The 17123-nt window shown below is 35.5% G+C and overlaps 1 long non-coding RNA gene across 1 annotated transcript in view; it reads left to right on the forward strand.

Moving 5' to 3' along the window:
• The window catches only part of LOC140501758 (uncharacterized), a 117905-nt gene that overhangs the window by 5621 nt on the left and 95161 nt on the right, over window positions 1-17123 (forward strand). The window lies entirely within an intron of this gene.

The following is a 17123-nucleotide window of genomic DNA, read 5'->3' on the forward strand; positions in this document are numbered from 1 at the left end:
GACCTACACAGCCCTGCCTCACTCAAAACAAAGTCAAGTGCAAGTCATGTTATTATTTCTCTGATGGTACGGTCTTCTTCGGGCAACAAAAAGACGAATACATTAATCTCTTACTCAATAAACTCCAATGGTTCCTTCTTATCCATAGGATAAAATATAAGCTCCACTGTTATTTAAAGTGCTCCATTACCTGCACCCACCTATTTTCCAAACCTTCCAAACCTCTTCTTCAAAAAATCTAAACTGACCTTCTTTCTCATACTTTCCTCCATTCCCTGTTTCTGTGCTTTGAATTTTGGAAGCCTGCTTGGGATGATCTCCCTCCTCATTCCTATTTCTTAGAATCCCTATTTTTCCTTAAGGTTCAGTTCAAGCTCCACCTTCTGTGCAAAACTTTTCCCAATTCACCAGCTGCTAATGCCTTCCTCCTCAAATTACCTTGTAACCATTTTACAGGCACCTATGTATGTATATGCTGTCTGCTCTGGCTATGTTTTAAGTTCCTCAAGTCCAAGAAATGCTTTACTTTCTCCCGCTGTCTAGCAAAGTGCTGTGTACATATTTGCTTAATGAATGCTTATTGATGGCTTTATTTATATTCATTATCTCCCTCTCTACTGGGCTTCTTTTCCCTGGCCTACGTACATACTGTTGTACAAAGTCTTCAGGTTTAGACCGCATAACTGCTGTCCTCTCCCTTTATTGACAAAACTCTTGAATTAATAGTATATAATCACCATCTAAATGACGCCTGTCTTCTTTCTCCAATACTAGACTGAAATTATACTCCTGGAGTTAAAAAAAAAAAAAACCTGTCCTTTTCTCAGTTTTATTTCTCAGTTTCTGTGAAGCATTTATTATTGTTAATTACATCCTTCTTCTTAAATCTATCCCTTGGTTTCCATGAAACTGAATACTCCTGCTTGACCCACCTCCCAGTTACTTCTCTCTCTGTATTAACGCCATTGGGTAGACATTAGAGCTGAGTTACATGTATAAGAGTAGACACCTGGGTGGCAGAATAGATAGAGTGCCAGGTCTGCAGATGGAAGACTCATGTTCTTGAGATCAAATTGGCCAAATTTTTTATTCCTGTTTGCCTCAATTTCCTCATCTGTATAATGAGTTGGAAAAGGAACTAGAAAACCACTCCATTATCTTTACCTAGAAAAACTTATAGAGGTCCCAAAGAGTTGGAAACTGCTCAACAGCAACAACATATGAGAACTCCTACCAAGGCTGAAGGCAGCAAGATATTTAAATAATAGCAATCATTTGACTTAAAAAAAAAAAAAGAAAAAAACTAGAGCCAGTGACATTATAAATAATGATGGGTGTGGTGAAAGGAGTATGACTTTCTTTATAAATTTGTGTTCTTCTGGTTATCATCCTTTTGTGATAGACTTTGCTTTTCTTGCCTTCTTTTGGGGAATGGAGGGAGGGAGAAAGATAATTAAGAACTGAAAATAAGAATAAAAAAGTTTGTTTTCCTTGAAGATAAAAGTAAAAGGGAAAGTGGTTTTTAAGAGGACATAGCAAAAGTCATATAAGGCAAGAAAGCATGGATAATTGAATTGCCACCTGCACAGCTAGAGGAATTACCCATATTGGTGGATGATTACTTTGAAAAAATGCAAATTAACCAGAGTAACAAAGCAAGAACTGAACAATCTAAATAGACTGATGGCAGAAAGAGAAATCAGACAGGCTATTATTGAACTGCTATGAAAAAATTATTGGGTCTAGTGAGATGAACAAATTAAGTATATTAATCTTTTTTAAAAAATAAGTAAAACTTATTTTTATGTGGACTGATTCAAAATAGTCCCTACCCACCTCCTACTGTAGGACAAATAAACTGAATAAGATCAAAACTGAGAGAGAAAATTGCAAATCAATATCATTAATGAATATTGCTGCAAAAATGCTAAATAAAATGTGTCCAAAAAGGATATATCAGTACATTAAAATGCATTTTAAAAGTAGACTTTACAATGAAAGAACAGCGTGGTTAAACACCAGGGATACAATTACAAAAACAAATATTGTCAATAAATACATAAGCTATTTGAATAGGTGGAGGAACTTGTTTTGTCAATAAGGGGATACTCCTGGTATGGAAATTCCCTCCACTGATGAAGTTTGGAAACATCTACTATAAGTATTGAATTACAATTATTACTTTCAATAAGTATTAAAGTTCTACAAGCCTACCTGAAATGCAGAGAGGTTATGTGAGTTGCCAAGGATCACTGTGTCAGAGGTTGGATTTAGATATGTCTTCCTAATTCCAAGTTTAACACTCTGTCCGTAATCTCATCCTACCTCTAGGAATACAAGTTAAATCAACAAAAAATTATTTATATTTTATTTACTCCATTACCTGGAATTAAGAGAAAATAATCTTTCAATAATAACAAAATGTATTTTTACAGATGTGAAGGAAATTTTTTGGAAAAAAAATGAAATGCATCTCTCCATCATATTTTGGCCTAACAACTTCCAATATTTCCAACTAATTTACAAAGTTAATGAAATAGAAATAAAAAAATCAGTAGGTCATTCCACATATTTAAATGAAGTCATTAAAATGACATTTGAATAGTAGATAATATCAAGAGCTATTTTTTAAAAAGTGAAGCAAAAGTCATAGGCTCCAATTCCAAAAGGTATTACAAAATAATAATTATAAAATTATCTGGTACTGAGGAAAATAGAGAAATATATCAATGCAACAAAATAGGGAACTTAGACATTGAACCAAATATTTATCACTAGGCATGGTAATCCACACCTGTAATCTCTACTCCTGTAGAAGACTGAGGGTAGTGAATCTCTTGGTCCTAGAGTTATGAGACATGTAGGGCTGAAAGTCACCAAGAAATCTTCATAGATTCCAGTACCAATGGGATGAACTATCAGGGTCATCAAGCTGTCTAAGGAGGAGAAAACCAGCTCAGTTCTGAAAAACAGAACAAGTTCCATCTCCTGTGCCAATTGATATTGTAATTGGCATGTGTACACTACACGTCTAGCTTGGAAAAGAAAAGGAGATGCAATCTCAAAGAAAAGGATATTTATATTTGACAAGCCTGTACTTAAAATATAATAAACTCTAAGTATTATAGTAACTATTCTGTTTTTAAAAATTGTGAAATATTTAACTGGTGGGGCAAAAAGTAGGTTTCAATCCTTCATACCTTATTCCACATAACTAAACAAATTCTAAATGCAAAAGTATGCTAAATATATTTTTTTAAATCATAAGAAAATTCAGAATTGGAAATTACCCTCCCTCCAGAAATGTGGTAGAGCTCACCCCTAACATTAAGTCCAAAGTCATGAAGTAGTCTGGAAGAACTGAAAAAACAAAACATAATAATGAGCTATTATTGTGGTATGCTCAAGACACAAATATAGAAGATAATAACTCCAAAATATCTACTACCAATGCTTCAGAGAAAATTGAACTTAGAAACAAATTCAATGTGAATTCTTAGAGGAGATGAAAGAATTGAAAAAGAGTTTAAAAAAATTCTTTTTTATAAACAAAATGGGAACACTTAAGATGAAAAAAGTTAAAAAAGGAAAGGTGAGCTATAGAAAAATGATTTGCAAGGGAATTAACAGCCTGGCACAAGAGATACAAAACCTTCCCCAAGCAACACACTTTGTTAAAAAATAGAAGTCAATTACTCTATGATACAAAAAGAAATGTTAAAACAAAGTCAAAAGGCTGAAAAAATAGGAGAAAATGTAAAGTAGCACATAGTAAAAACAATCGACTGGAAAACCAATCAAGGAGAAAAAAATAATTAAGAATCATTAGACTATCTGAATGCCATTGCTAAAAACCATCATATTTCAAGAAATAGTAAAGGAAAAAATCCAGTTCACTTAGAATTTTTTAAATCGTAAGAAAAATTGGAAAAGAAAAATAGAAATTTTTTTTTATCAATGATAGAGAAAAGGGACTTTTTTTTACTAATCAAATATAAAGAATTTTTGAGACAAAATATCTAAAATAAAAAGGATTGTGTACAAAAAAAGAGGTTACTAAAATTAAATGAGAAGAAATAAATTGGGAAAAGGGGCCACCGAAGTCTTACATCCACAGTGCATAAGGAACAGAAACTTTTCTGTAAGATTAATACTACCCAGTACTCAACGGGCATATCAAAGTATAAAGATAATTTATGAAGGATGAAGTATAAATTGCATTTAACCACATAAGAAGATGCTCTAATCTCCAAATAGACCCATGCAAAATAAGACAATTTAAGATTACACCTTAAAATAACAATAATTATAATTTATAACTTTGATAGTATTAAAATATTTTCATAGATTATCTCATTTGAACCTTACAACAAAAATGTCAAGTAAATACTAAAGATCAAAATCATTTCCTTTTTTACAGATGAGGAATGCAAGTTATAGTCCTATAACAAGTTAGCATCAGAAATGGGATTTGACCCAGGTCTCTTCTGATCCCAAGAGGAAAGCACTTCCCACTATGCCATAACTAACTCCACTTGAATGGCAAAAGGAAGGACATATATGAGAAAACTAATGAGATCACAGATTTAGAAAAATACTCAGCACTCTTACTTTACAAATAAAGAAACTCAAGCTTCAAAAGTCTGTGTGACATATTTTGCAGGTCCCATATATGATTCCAAATTCAGCATTCTTCCCACAGGATCACATTATCAAGGTCATTAAAGGACAGAAGCAGAAGAGATCTTAGGAAGAGCCTTCAGGCACACCATAGGAGGCTAAAATAATGTCATCAGAGAAATAGAATGAGAGTTAGGAGTGATCAGTGGGTATTTAATCCGAGGAAGGAGAGACTATAAGGAAAAGAAGCATTTATGACTGGATCACTATCTGTCAGATTTCCCTTGACACTTAAAATAAGAGTAAGGAAAACATTGGGAAATAATTAGAAAGAGGTAAAAAATCAGTACTAACAGTAATTAAGGCAAGTGAGTTACTATTCACAGTTCTTCCAAAGAGATCTAGAAAGTACACCAACCCAAATCTTAATGGGGAAATCCAGAAAAAAGACACAAGGAATTCTTGTTGTGGCACTAGTCAGCATAGGGAGACAGACAGAGATCTGCTGACACTGGGGACCAGGCTGGGGCAAAAACATGACACAGAACATTCCAATACCCAGAGGTTGTACAACAGGTCAAGAGGAGGGCCTAGACCCATATAGGTTGTCCCGGACCCAAACCAGAGCACTTAAATAGGGACAGATGACAGAAAATTCATCACCCACTATTCAGTTCTGGGTCACATATCCAGACTAAAAAGGAAACCTACTGACAGGAGTCACCATAGACAGGGTGTTTCAGAAGCCAGAAACGAGTTTGTCTCAAACTTCAGGAACAAAGTTAAGACCTCATTTTCAAAATCTATTCAAACCAGGGGAATAACCAGGTGAGAAATGCCAGAGCAAAGCCTGCACATCTGTCACCCAAAACCAGCAGAACTACCTAACTAACTGTTTGAGATTGAGTTCAGTAGAATTCTACTGTTGCTCTGACTGAGATTAGGGGTCGATGATTAATCAAATTTTACCCTGACTACTCTGGAGAGCACTTAAAGCTCAAAGTTCCCCAGCCTATATTTAAGATCCTGGAATTACAAAGCACTCAATATCCTAAGGAAGCAGCAAGCAGTATTAGTCCATACTCTGTGTCCAGAAATGTGGTAGAGCCCACCCAGAACATTAAGTTCAAAGTTGGAAAGTAGTCCGGAAAAACCGGAAAAAAAAAAATACCCACAATAATGAGCTATTATAGTGGTATGCTCAAGACACAAATATAGAAGATAATAGCTCCAAAATATCTACAAGCAATGCTTCAGAGAAAATTGAACCTAGAAATAAACTCAATATGAATTATTAGAGGAGATGGAAGAATTGAAAAAAGAGTTAAAGAATTTCTTTTTTATAAACAAAATGAGAATACTTAAGATGAAAAAAGTAAAAAAAGAAATGAGAGCTGTAGAAAAATGATTTGCAAAGGAATTAACAGCCTGGCACAAGAGAAGCAAAACTTTCCCCAAGCAACACGCTTCCTTAAAAATTGGAAGCCAGTTACTCCATGATACAAAAAAGAAATATTAAAACAAAGTCTAAAGGTTGAAAAAATAGAAAGAAATGTAAAGTAGCACATAGCAAAAAGAATCGACCTGGGAAACAGATCAAGAAGAAAAAAAAAATTAAGAATCATTAGACTATCTGAATGCCATGGCTAAAAAACATCAAATTTCAAGAAATCTTAAAAGAAAAAAAAAGTAAATGGAAGTAGGAAAAACATCCACCGATCCTCTTCCAAAATAAACCCCAAATTAAAAACTTGCAGTAATATCATAGGAAAGGTTTAGATGTTCCACATCAGATAAGAAAAAATACTGCAATCAATCAGAAAGAAAGAATTCAAGGTGAAGAAATCACACTTGGGATCACAGACAGTTTAGCAGCTGTAACAATGAAGGAGCAGAGAACTTTGAATTTGATGTTCCAGAAGGCAAAATATATTGTTTTATAGCCCAGAAGAATGAACCTTTAATGTCCATTGTAGACTTCCAAGGAAAAAGAATACTTCCAACCATTTTTGATGAAGATCAGAGCCTCATAGAAACTTTAAAGTTCAACACAGTAATTAAAAGAAACATAAAATTGTATACATGAATGACCAATGACAGTTAACTAAACAAGAATAAAATAGTTGCATTCTACTTTAAGGAGATGATACATGTGTCCTCTCTGAACCCTATCATCACCAGAGGTCATAGATAGAATCTAAAGAGACTTACCTTTGGAGTGGTTCTGTTATAGCTTGAACATCTTAATAAGAGAATGGATAGAGAGGGAGGAGGATACATTGGAGAGGGAAAGAGAAGGGAAACTTAGGAAAAATTATTTCTCATAATTAGGGTGCACAGGTATACATCTATAGAATAAAGGAGGAATGGATATGGGGGAAAACTCTCTCAGGCACGCACACATGCGTATGCACAAACACACACAGACACACACATACTCACACATACCCACACAAATGATTAAATAGGCACATTTCACGTAGTAAGTGTTCAATAAATACTTGTTGAATTTGACAGTCTTAGCCAGATTCAAAAAATTTTATGACCAAAATATTGGACAAGAGATTTTTAAAATGTTGAGCCATTGAAACTCATGAAACCTTATACTAAGAACTGTTAGTGAGGGATGTGTGTGAGGGGGTGTGGGGGTGTTTGTAGGGAGGCATAAAAAGATAATGGGGAGTCATTTGAATTGGTTAAAGGAGTAACCGTGCCAATGAAATCAAGAATTCTTGAAGAATCTTTATATCATTTTCAGTAGGGGAAATAGTGGTGAAAAATTGATTTTTGTAAATTAAGTATCAGCAGTGCAGAGGAATTAAGTGAACTCCCTTAAGACTGGTTAACACCTTTTAGTAAGGAAATCAAACTGGATCATTTCCAGAGTTATTTGGGACAGTGAAGAACTGGTTGTCATGCTAAAGATGAGGACTAGTTAAACACACACACATACACACACAGAGGGGAATGAGAGAGAGAGAGAGAGAGAGGGAAGGACGAAGGGAGGGAGGGAGAGAGAGATGTTTAGCATGGAAAAAAATGAAGATTGATGGTAGGGATCATTGACAGCTATTTTTTTGCATGAGAAAGGCTGTCATATAAAAAGTGAATGAGACTTCTCTTTCCTTGTGAATATAGAAGTCTACAGAATGAGAAGAAAGTTAGAGAGGTTGATTTTGATTGCACGAAAGGAAAAGAAGATCATTTTAATTAGAGCAAACCAAAAGCACACTGTACTAACTTGATAAGCTGTGATTTCTCCAACACCAGAATTCTCTTAAAACTTTTAATATTTAATGATTTACTTTGTTTTTATGTTACAAGTATTTATACAATGACTCCCGCTTCATGAGATGACTCCTGTAACCAAATAAAACAATTAAATAAAACTAATATTATAGTGATCTCATTTGAAAGTTTATGCAGAATTTCATATCTGTGGCAACCCCTGTGTGTCCATTTGATTAACAGAAAAGCAAAGTTTCTCCTCGGAAAAGAAAGACATTTTCTTTTAATGAATATGAATAATTAAGGAAAATAAATTCTCTTAATGTCCATATACATAAGTATATGTCTCAGGGCAATTAAATGGCACAGTGGACAGAGCACTGACCCTGGAGTCAAGAGAACTTGAGTTCAAATGTTGCCTCACTTAACTAGCTGTGTGGCACTGGGCAAGTCACTTAATACCTAGTGAATATAAATGCATATATTTTGTATACATTGCATATGTTACACACACGTACACACACACACACAACGTAAATGCAACACCTCTCTCTAAATGATGGTTTATTTTATCATTCATCCTCTGGAATCATGAATGGCCGTTGTATTGATCATAGTTCTTCGAGTTTACGTAGTTTGTTTTTACTGAGTTGTTTGAATATATTTGAATATATTTGTTTATTTAAATATTTTTATTTGTTTTGAATATTTGTATTTGTTCACTTGAATATAGTGTTCTATTTCTGCTCACTTGATTCTATATCAGTTTATAAAAGGCTAAGAGACATTCCCCATGTCACCCAGATAGCTGACAATAGAGCTTAGAGCTTAAAGGCAGATCTTGGCCTCTAATTCTTGTGCTCATTCTACTACACAATGCTTGAAATAGTTTACTTAGTAAAGTCTTCTTGTAGATAAGCTTTCAGTCAAATCTGAAAGGAAGAAATGAATGTGAACCAGTGTATCTGCAAGGACCTCAACATACATGGGACAGCCTGCTGTACAGGTTAGATCTGCTTTTCTAAAAGAAAAGCATCTTTTGAGGGGTCAATTATCACTTTACAAGCACATGTATCATTCACTTAGTTCAGGGGAAATACTCTGTACCCTGAACTTCAGAGGAAATACAAACAGAAAAACAAAGATCAATCAACAGACAAGGCTTTCAACTGTCTGGCCATGAGGAATACATAAATCACAAATCAACTGACATAGCCAACTGTCTGACAATTACATACATACATAGTTACCAGAGAAAGAAGCACCAATATCTGGGTTTTCAAAGTTGGGAGCGGGGAGGGGTTCTCCTTGGAGGCTGCCCAGAGTCTCATCTGCCCAAACAAACACTTCCAATGACTAGACCCCAAAGTCTAGAGTATTTATACACTTTTCAGAGTCAGAAGTTATTATAGTCCTTGAGAACCAGTGCATTAGAAATAACAAAAGGTATGGGCCTCTCCTAATCAAGCTTCTCTTAATGGGCAGGCCTATTAATGGGTGAGGAAGATCTTTAACTTTCTAATTAATATTATAACCAGTGAGATAATAAATAAGGATTGGAAATGATAATAAATATCCCCATCTTTGAGAAAGAAGGATATAGGAAACAGAAAAGATAATGAGTGGGTTTGCCATCTTTTGTTGTTGAGTCATTTCAGTTGCATCCAACTCTTTGTGACCCCATTTGGGGGATTTCTTGACAAAAATAGAATGATTTAGCCATTTTCTTTTCTAAGTCATTTTACAGATGAGAAACTGAGGCAAAGAAGTTTGAGTGACTTGCCTAGGGTCACACAGCTGGCAAGTGTCTGAGACCAGATTTGAACTCATGAAGATGAGTCTGGGTGACTTGAAGTCTAGTACTCTAACCACTGTGCTACCTAGCTGTCCTATTTGGCTTTTAACTTCTACCAAAGATGTGATGGGCTTAAAATGCAGAATGAGACACACATTTTTTGGATATGGCCTTTGTAGCAATTTGTTTTACTGAACTAAACTTTGTTTTGGAGTATTTTCTTTTTTTTTTTAATTTTTTATAAGTAGGCAGAAGAGGTAGAGGGAAGGAAACATACAGCTATTTACATAAATAAACACAGGAAAGATAATTCTAAAATAGTTGTGTTGGTGTTTCAATAAACATAATAATTAAACATCATATTGAAAATGAGCCAAAAAGAGTTAAAATGATCAAGAAAAGATACCAGATTTTGTGAACTTTATCTTAGACTGAGGTGTTTTCATGCCTGTAAGGAAAGAAAGACAGGTTGAGACTGAATAATATCCAGAAAGTAATTTATGTAATTAAAGATGATATCCCACAATTTTATCTACAAAAAAGAAATTTAGCATAGTATTCACAAGTAAAAGGTGCTTGAATTACTAGGTTCGAGAGGATTTCTATTCCATTTTCTCCTAGTTTGCTTGCAAAGTTCACATTAGTCATAATGCCTTTCTGCATTGTGAGTTGTCATCTTTCCTTTGGAAATTTCCCCACTGGGTCTGGTCCTGACACATTCAATGGCCTCTTTCCAGAAATAACTTGCCAAAACAGGATGGTTTCTCCACCAAGTCATGACAGGGCACAGCCATATATTTCATTACTCAAGAAAATGGTTGTTAGTAATCTAGCTTGTTAGATATAATTAAACAGTCAATTATTGAAGCAAAAAGGTTTAAATTTTGTAAAAAGCCATCTTTTTGAAAGCAACTACTGATGCTGTCACTACAGGCCATTCCTGTGAGAGTGAGGAGTTGGGAAAAGGGACAACATTTACTGTGTAGATATCAGGCTAAAAATCACACAACTGAGATAAGGCTAAAATTAATACAGTCTTAAAGGGGGAAAGAGGCCACAATACCTGAGAAAGTTAGTAGCCAGGGTGGGCAGTCATACTTTAACAAAGAATTCAATTCAATTCAATTGAAAAATCATTTATTAAGTGCCTACTCTGTCACAAAGTTCTAATGATAGAAAGATAAAAAAGAAACCGTTTCCACCCTTAGCTTATTGATTTATTTAGTAGCATTCTATCAGGAGGAGACAATAGGTACACAGTCAAACACAAACTGCAGAAAAATAAGCACATAGTAATTTCATAGAAAAGGGAAGGAGAGCAAATTCCTGGTTGGGGGGCGGGAGGTCCGGCTTGATTTTGACAGTATTGGAGTTAGGACTGATGGTCACTGAGCACTTGTAATCATTGAGGGCTTCCAAAGACTTAGTCAGTCAGTCAGTAGGCATTTGTTAAGGTCTTGATATGGGCCAGGCACTGCTTTGGGGAGACAAAAAAAAGGCAAAAACTAGCTCCTGTCTTTGAGGATCCCACAGTCTAATAATGAAGGGATAACATGAAAACATGAGATAAGGCTAAATGAGAAAAACCCAAGAGAGGGAAGTCACGAGAATGAAGAGAGATTGGGAAAGGCTGCCTGTAGAAAGTAAAATGTTAGCTGGAATTTAAGCTGAGGCTGACAGGAAGATCACTTTCATAACTGAATGCAGAGTGGACTGAAGTGAGGAGGTCATGGCTACTGCAGGAATACAGACTTGAGGAGATGAGGGCCTCTTCAGGGTGGCTAAGACAGACAGAGAGGAGATAATGGACTGTATCCTAGAAATGGTGCTATCCTATTTGTCCTTATAATGTTTAAAGAAACCATTTCATTTTATATTTTCCTGTATAGACTTAGTCTTTCAGTAACTTACCTAGCATTTTATGACTTAAAGAAAATAAAGAAGGTACAGATAATTTACACAAAGACAGAACACTTGCCCTTGGAAGTCCTGTCATTCTGAGGATGAGAAAGGGGGTGGAGGTGGCAAAGTGGAGCCAGAACAGGATTCTAACGCCATGAGGTGTGGTGGTGGAGGACTGTGTTGTGCTGATACACACACACACACACACACACACACACACACACACACATATACATCCACACTTCTTCCATGTAAAAATTGGATCTACATATCAAAGAACAAGAGAAAGATATTAGAGGTGATCAAATCTAGCATCATTTAATATGCAGAGTGAGAGATTGGACCTATAATATCATTTACATAGGCAACTTCTGTATGATGAACCAATGCAAGTAGGTACTTTCTCTGCAACCTAAGAGTCTTAGAGAATTATTTAGAACACATAGAAGTTAAATCACTTATTTAAAATTACAAATCCAGGATAGGTCAGAAGCAGAGCTTGAATTTAGGTTTTCCTGGCTCTGAAGTTGTCTTTCAACCTGTTCTTTGGCTGCTTCATGTTTAACATGATATAAAGAAATTGAGACAGAAGAAATGAAGATTTGCCTAAAATCATATAGTGAATGGCGGAATTGGAATTTTATCCTGTTTTCTGATTTCAGATGCAATTCTCTTTCCATCCATCCATCCATCCATCCATCCATCCATCCATCCATCCATCCATCTATCTATCTATCTCATGGAACATCCACAGAAGATTGGTATGAATAAGAAATTCCGTGAAGCGGTCACAAGTGTTCACACTATTCAAAATTATAATTATTTAAAATATGGTCATAAGTTCCAGCCCAATGACAGTATGCAATGCAAATTTGAATATTACAAATACTTCAGAGATTCAGTATTATCACTACTCAGGATCTTGTTGATATGTATTTATGACAACATAGCATGGTATAGCAGGTAGTGAGCCAGCCAGGAAGACCTGGGTTCAAGCCTTGCCTTTGAAATGTACCGGCTATATCATCCTAGACAAGTCACTTAATGTTTGAGGGTTTAAGGAGCTATCCAAGACTATACATTGTATAAGTTGCAGAGTAGGTTCTGACTTACATTGTTAGTGAAAGCTTCCTCACCAGTGAGTTCTACGTGTTGATGAAATCATAGATCCAATGCCTTTCTCATATTAAACTGCTCAATATAGACACACATTTAGGGTTATATATTCCTGTGTTAGGGTTAGAGATCAATAGACTAATCTACAAACACGAGAGCAAACAAAAGGGTAGTAAAAAGCTACACTATATAATATAGACACTTATCAACTTATTAATTTTTAACAAGCTATAATGCTTTTTCAGCCATTATTGAATAACACAAAGCCTTTGAATCAGTTCTGTACTCATGTCTTGTGTGTGTGCTACAAATATACAAAATGTGTCGAAGTGTAATAAGAATACTAGATTATTTAATGTCTACGTTGACAGTTGTTCTCCATTAAAAACATAAAACCAAAATAATACCGTTCAATAACAGTTGATACAAAGCATAACATCTTTCTTGAATATCATTTAAAGACTTTAGAACATACCTAGCCTTAAACCCATTATTATCTCACATAAATAGAAATGACTATGCTTTACAACTGGTAATACAGTAGATAGAGTGCTGGACCTAGAGTTACAAAGACCTGAGTTCAAATGTGATCCCAGACACTTATGAGCCCTGTGACCCTTGGCAAGTCACTTGACATTTCTAAAACTGATTATATTATCTTTCCTCCTAGACTCTCCTGGCCTCATGTTTTCTGTGTTGTAGAAGGCAACACTATTTTCTCAGTGTCTTAGACTTGTAACCTAGACATCATCCTTAAATCCTCACTATTTCTCATCACCCACAATTTCATCTTTGCAACAACTATAAAATATGCACCCCCTTTCTCTTCTGGTACTGACACCACTCTGGTGCAAGAATTTACCTCCTGACTGAAGTATTTTTAATAGACTGCTAATATGTCTGACTGCCTTAAGTCTCTCCCTACTTCAATCCGAACTCTCCATTCGGTAGCAAAGTGATTTTTTTTTCCTGAAGCACAAGTCTGACTATGTCAGCCTCTTAACCATAAAGTCTGTTTCACCTTGAGGATGGAATTAAAATGTACTCTGACCTTCAAAGTCCTTCATATTCTACTCGCCTTCTACCTTTCCAGTCTTACACTTTACTCCCCACTGTATACTTTTTTGATCCAGTGACACATGAACTTTTTTTCTATGAATAACACTCCATCACTTGGCTCTTGGGAATTTTCTCTGGCTATCCTCCATGCCTGGAATGCTTTCCCTCCTTATGTCCACCTACTAGCTTACCCTGCTTCATTTAAGTGCCTGGAATTCCATCTTCTACAGGATGTCTTCCCTAAACCCTCAGTTCTAGTGTCTTCTCTCTCTTATTTCCAATTGCAAAGTCTTTCAGTATACAGAGTATCTTTGGCCTCTTTTGCTGTACCTAACTCTTAGCACAATGTCTGGCACATAAAAGGTGCTTAATAAAATTTAATTTACTGGATAACTTAAATTCTGTCTCAGTTTCTTCAACTGCAAAATGGAGATTAAAAAGAGAATCAACTTTCAGGCGTGAGGATTGAATGAGATAATACATTCAATGTGTAACACAGTAACTGGCTACTGTAAATAGGTGCTGTAATCATGCTTAATCTTTTCTCGTCTCTTCCCACTTTCCCCTTCAAATATAAATAAGGAGCTGGACTAAAACATTTTTAACCACTTAATGTACATGAGTGATACCAAATTATATGGTTCCATACAAATTGCATTAAACAGCTTCTTCATCTCCTAGAATCAAAATGCTATTCAATAAGTAGAACATTTGCAATACACACAAATGACAGAGACTAAAAGTCTTTGAGCTTTAATCCAGAAATAAAATTGAACCAAAGGGTGAAACTAAGACTTAGAGAGTCTTTGGTCTCTTCCTTGAATGACATTGACATAATGAGCATGAAATTCTCAAGGAGATAATGATGGCTGTGTATGTCCACAGGCTTACTGGCAATCTAAAATCAAAACTCAGTGCTTTGAAATTAAGACCTAGAGAATGGTAATTTTAAGACATCTTAAGTACTATAAAATGGACAATTACAGATTTAAAAAGGATCCAGATAAAGATTTGTAGTATATTCATATAACACAAGATCAATCACTTTGAGGCAAATATAAATGTTATCAGTTCCTCATGAAATATATACTCTCAGTGCACATGATAAATAGGTTAACACTTTATATAACTACTTCTTCAAGAAGAAAGAGGATTAGGAGAAGGAAGAAGAAGAGAAAACAAGGTTTAGAAGGAGGAGGAGGAGAAGCAAGAGGAGTAGAAGCTGTAGGAGAAAAAGAAGTAAAAAGAAAAGAAGGAAGGAAGAAAGATAGGAAGGAAGGAAGGAAGGAAGGAAGGAAGGAAGGAAGGAAGGAAGGAAGGAAGGAAGGAAGGAAGGAAGGATGGAAGGAGAAGGAAAGGAGAGGAGGAGTAGGAGGAAGAGAATGAAATGGCAAATATCTTAAATGGCAAATATCAAGGAGAGAAATCACAATACTATAGGTAACATTCATTTGAATTCAATGAACAACATGTTGACAAAAAAACATAGTCCCAATCATTGAGTCATTCATATTTGTTTATAGACACAAAAGGATCTTTACTGGCAGTTCAGGACCAAGTCAAGACAAACATAAATTGCAGATGAGTTTCTCTTAAGAAGTTTAGTTTAACTGGCCAATACTCAGTTTTGCAAAGAAATAGTAAAAAACAAACAAAAAAAAAAGTTAAACTATAACACCTATCAAATACCCTAGACAGAACTTGTTAGCTAGAAATATGAGTGTATGACACACACACACACACACACACACACACACATTCAAAACATTGTACTTTATGTAGATTTTTAACAAATATAATAATGAATGACTTAAGCAATGTGAACCTATAGAGATAATAATGGCTTGAGAGAAGCTGAAAAGACTTCTGCCAGATAGCTGAAGAATATAGAGAATATAGCAACTTAAGTTTTTGATGGATCCACTTTAACTATTACCCTGTAGATATAAAGAGGATTCTTGAGAACATTCTTTGCTTTGTAATTTGAGTGAACTGAGTGTTGTAGCTTTAACTGAAATCCAAACTGGTGTGTGATACTTACTAGCTATGTGATCCTGTGCAAGTCACTTGACCTCCATCTACCTCAGTTTCATCTGCAAAATGGTAATGATTATAGTATTTACCTCATAATATTGTAATGTGGAGGAAAGGAAAAAATATGTAAATGGCTTTGCAAATCTTGAAAGCTATATAATTGTTACCTATGAATGTTTGAGAGGAAAAATCATCTACAATTATAGTAAAGGTTTAAATTGGCTGTGCTTGTACTCTTTCTTGCAGCTAAAAATTTAAGTAATTCATTGTGTTTTAATTTTATTATTGATTTTATCATTATTAAATTGTATTAATCTTAATAATAGGATCAAAGATCTAGAGCTACAAGGAACATCTGAGACGATCCACTCAACCCTGTTATGTTACAGAACAGAAAATAGGGCTAAGGGAGGGTAAGTGACTTTTCCCAAGAGACATAGACAATACATGTTGGGGGGAGGGGCAGAGCCAAGATGTCAGAGTAGAAAGAAACACATCCTCTAGCTCTTCCCCACAACCCATAAAACACCTGTAAAAAAAGACTCTCAACAAATTCTAGAGCAGCAGAAGCCACAGAATGATGGAGTGGAGGAGATTTCCAGCCCAGAGTGACCTTAAAGGCTAACAGCAAATGTGACAGTGGCCACAGCAGGCATTGTTGGGGCTTCAGTATAAAACCCCTGGGGGAATTGAGCAACTAATCTGAATCTCAGCCCTGAGTGGCAGCCCTGCTCCCACCTGAAGCTCCCAGGGGCATTGAGAAGCTGATCTAAATCTCAGCCATGAGCCAGGCTGTGGAGTAAACTCCTCTCCCTGGATTGTGCCACCTTGGAGGAACTGAGAACTTATAGGTCCCTAGAGCACACCCTACTCTTGACAAAAGTCCCAAAAGTCAAGTAACTGGTTGGGAAAATGCCTCAAAAATGGGAAAAAAAATAGAACTACAGAAGGTTACTTTTTTGGTGAACAGATATTCTTTCCCAACCTTTCAGATGAGAAAGAACAATGTTTACCATCAGGGGAACACAAAAAAGTCAAGGCTTCTGTGTTCAAAACCTCCAAAATAAAAATGCAATGATCCCAGGCCATGGAAGAACTCAAAAAGGACTTTGAAAATCAAGTAAGAGAGATGGAGGAAAAATTGGGAAGAGAAATGAGAGCAATGAAAGAAAATCATGAAAAGTGAGACAACAGCTTGGTAAAGGAGACCCAAAAAAATGCTAAAGAAAATAATACCTTTAAAACAAGGCTAACTCAACTGGCAAAAGAGGTCCAAAAAGCCAATGAGGAGAATAATTTAAAAACAGAATTAGCCAAATGGAAAAGGAGGTTCAAAAGCTCACTGAAGAAACTAATTCTTTAAAAATTA

This window comes from Notamacropus eugenii, chromosome 4 (genome assembly GCF_028372415.1).
Source record: "Notamacropus eugenii isolate mMacEug1 chromosome 4, mMacEug1.pri_v2, whole genome shotgun sequence".
NCBI classification, from domain to species: domain Eukaryota; kingdom Metazoa; phylum Chordata; class Mammalia; order Diprotodontia; family Macropodidae; genus Notamacropus; species Notamacropus eugenii.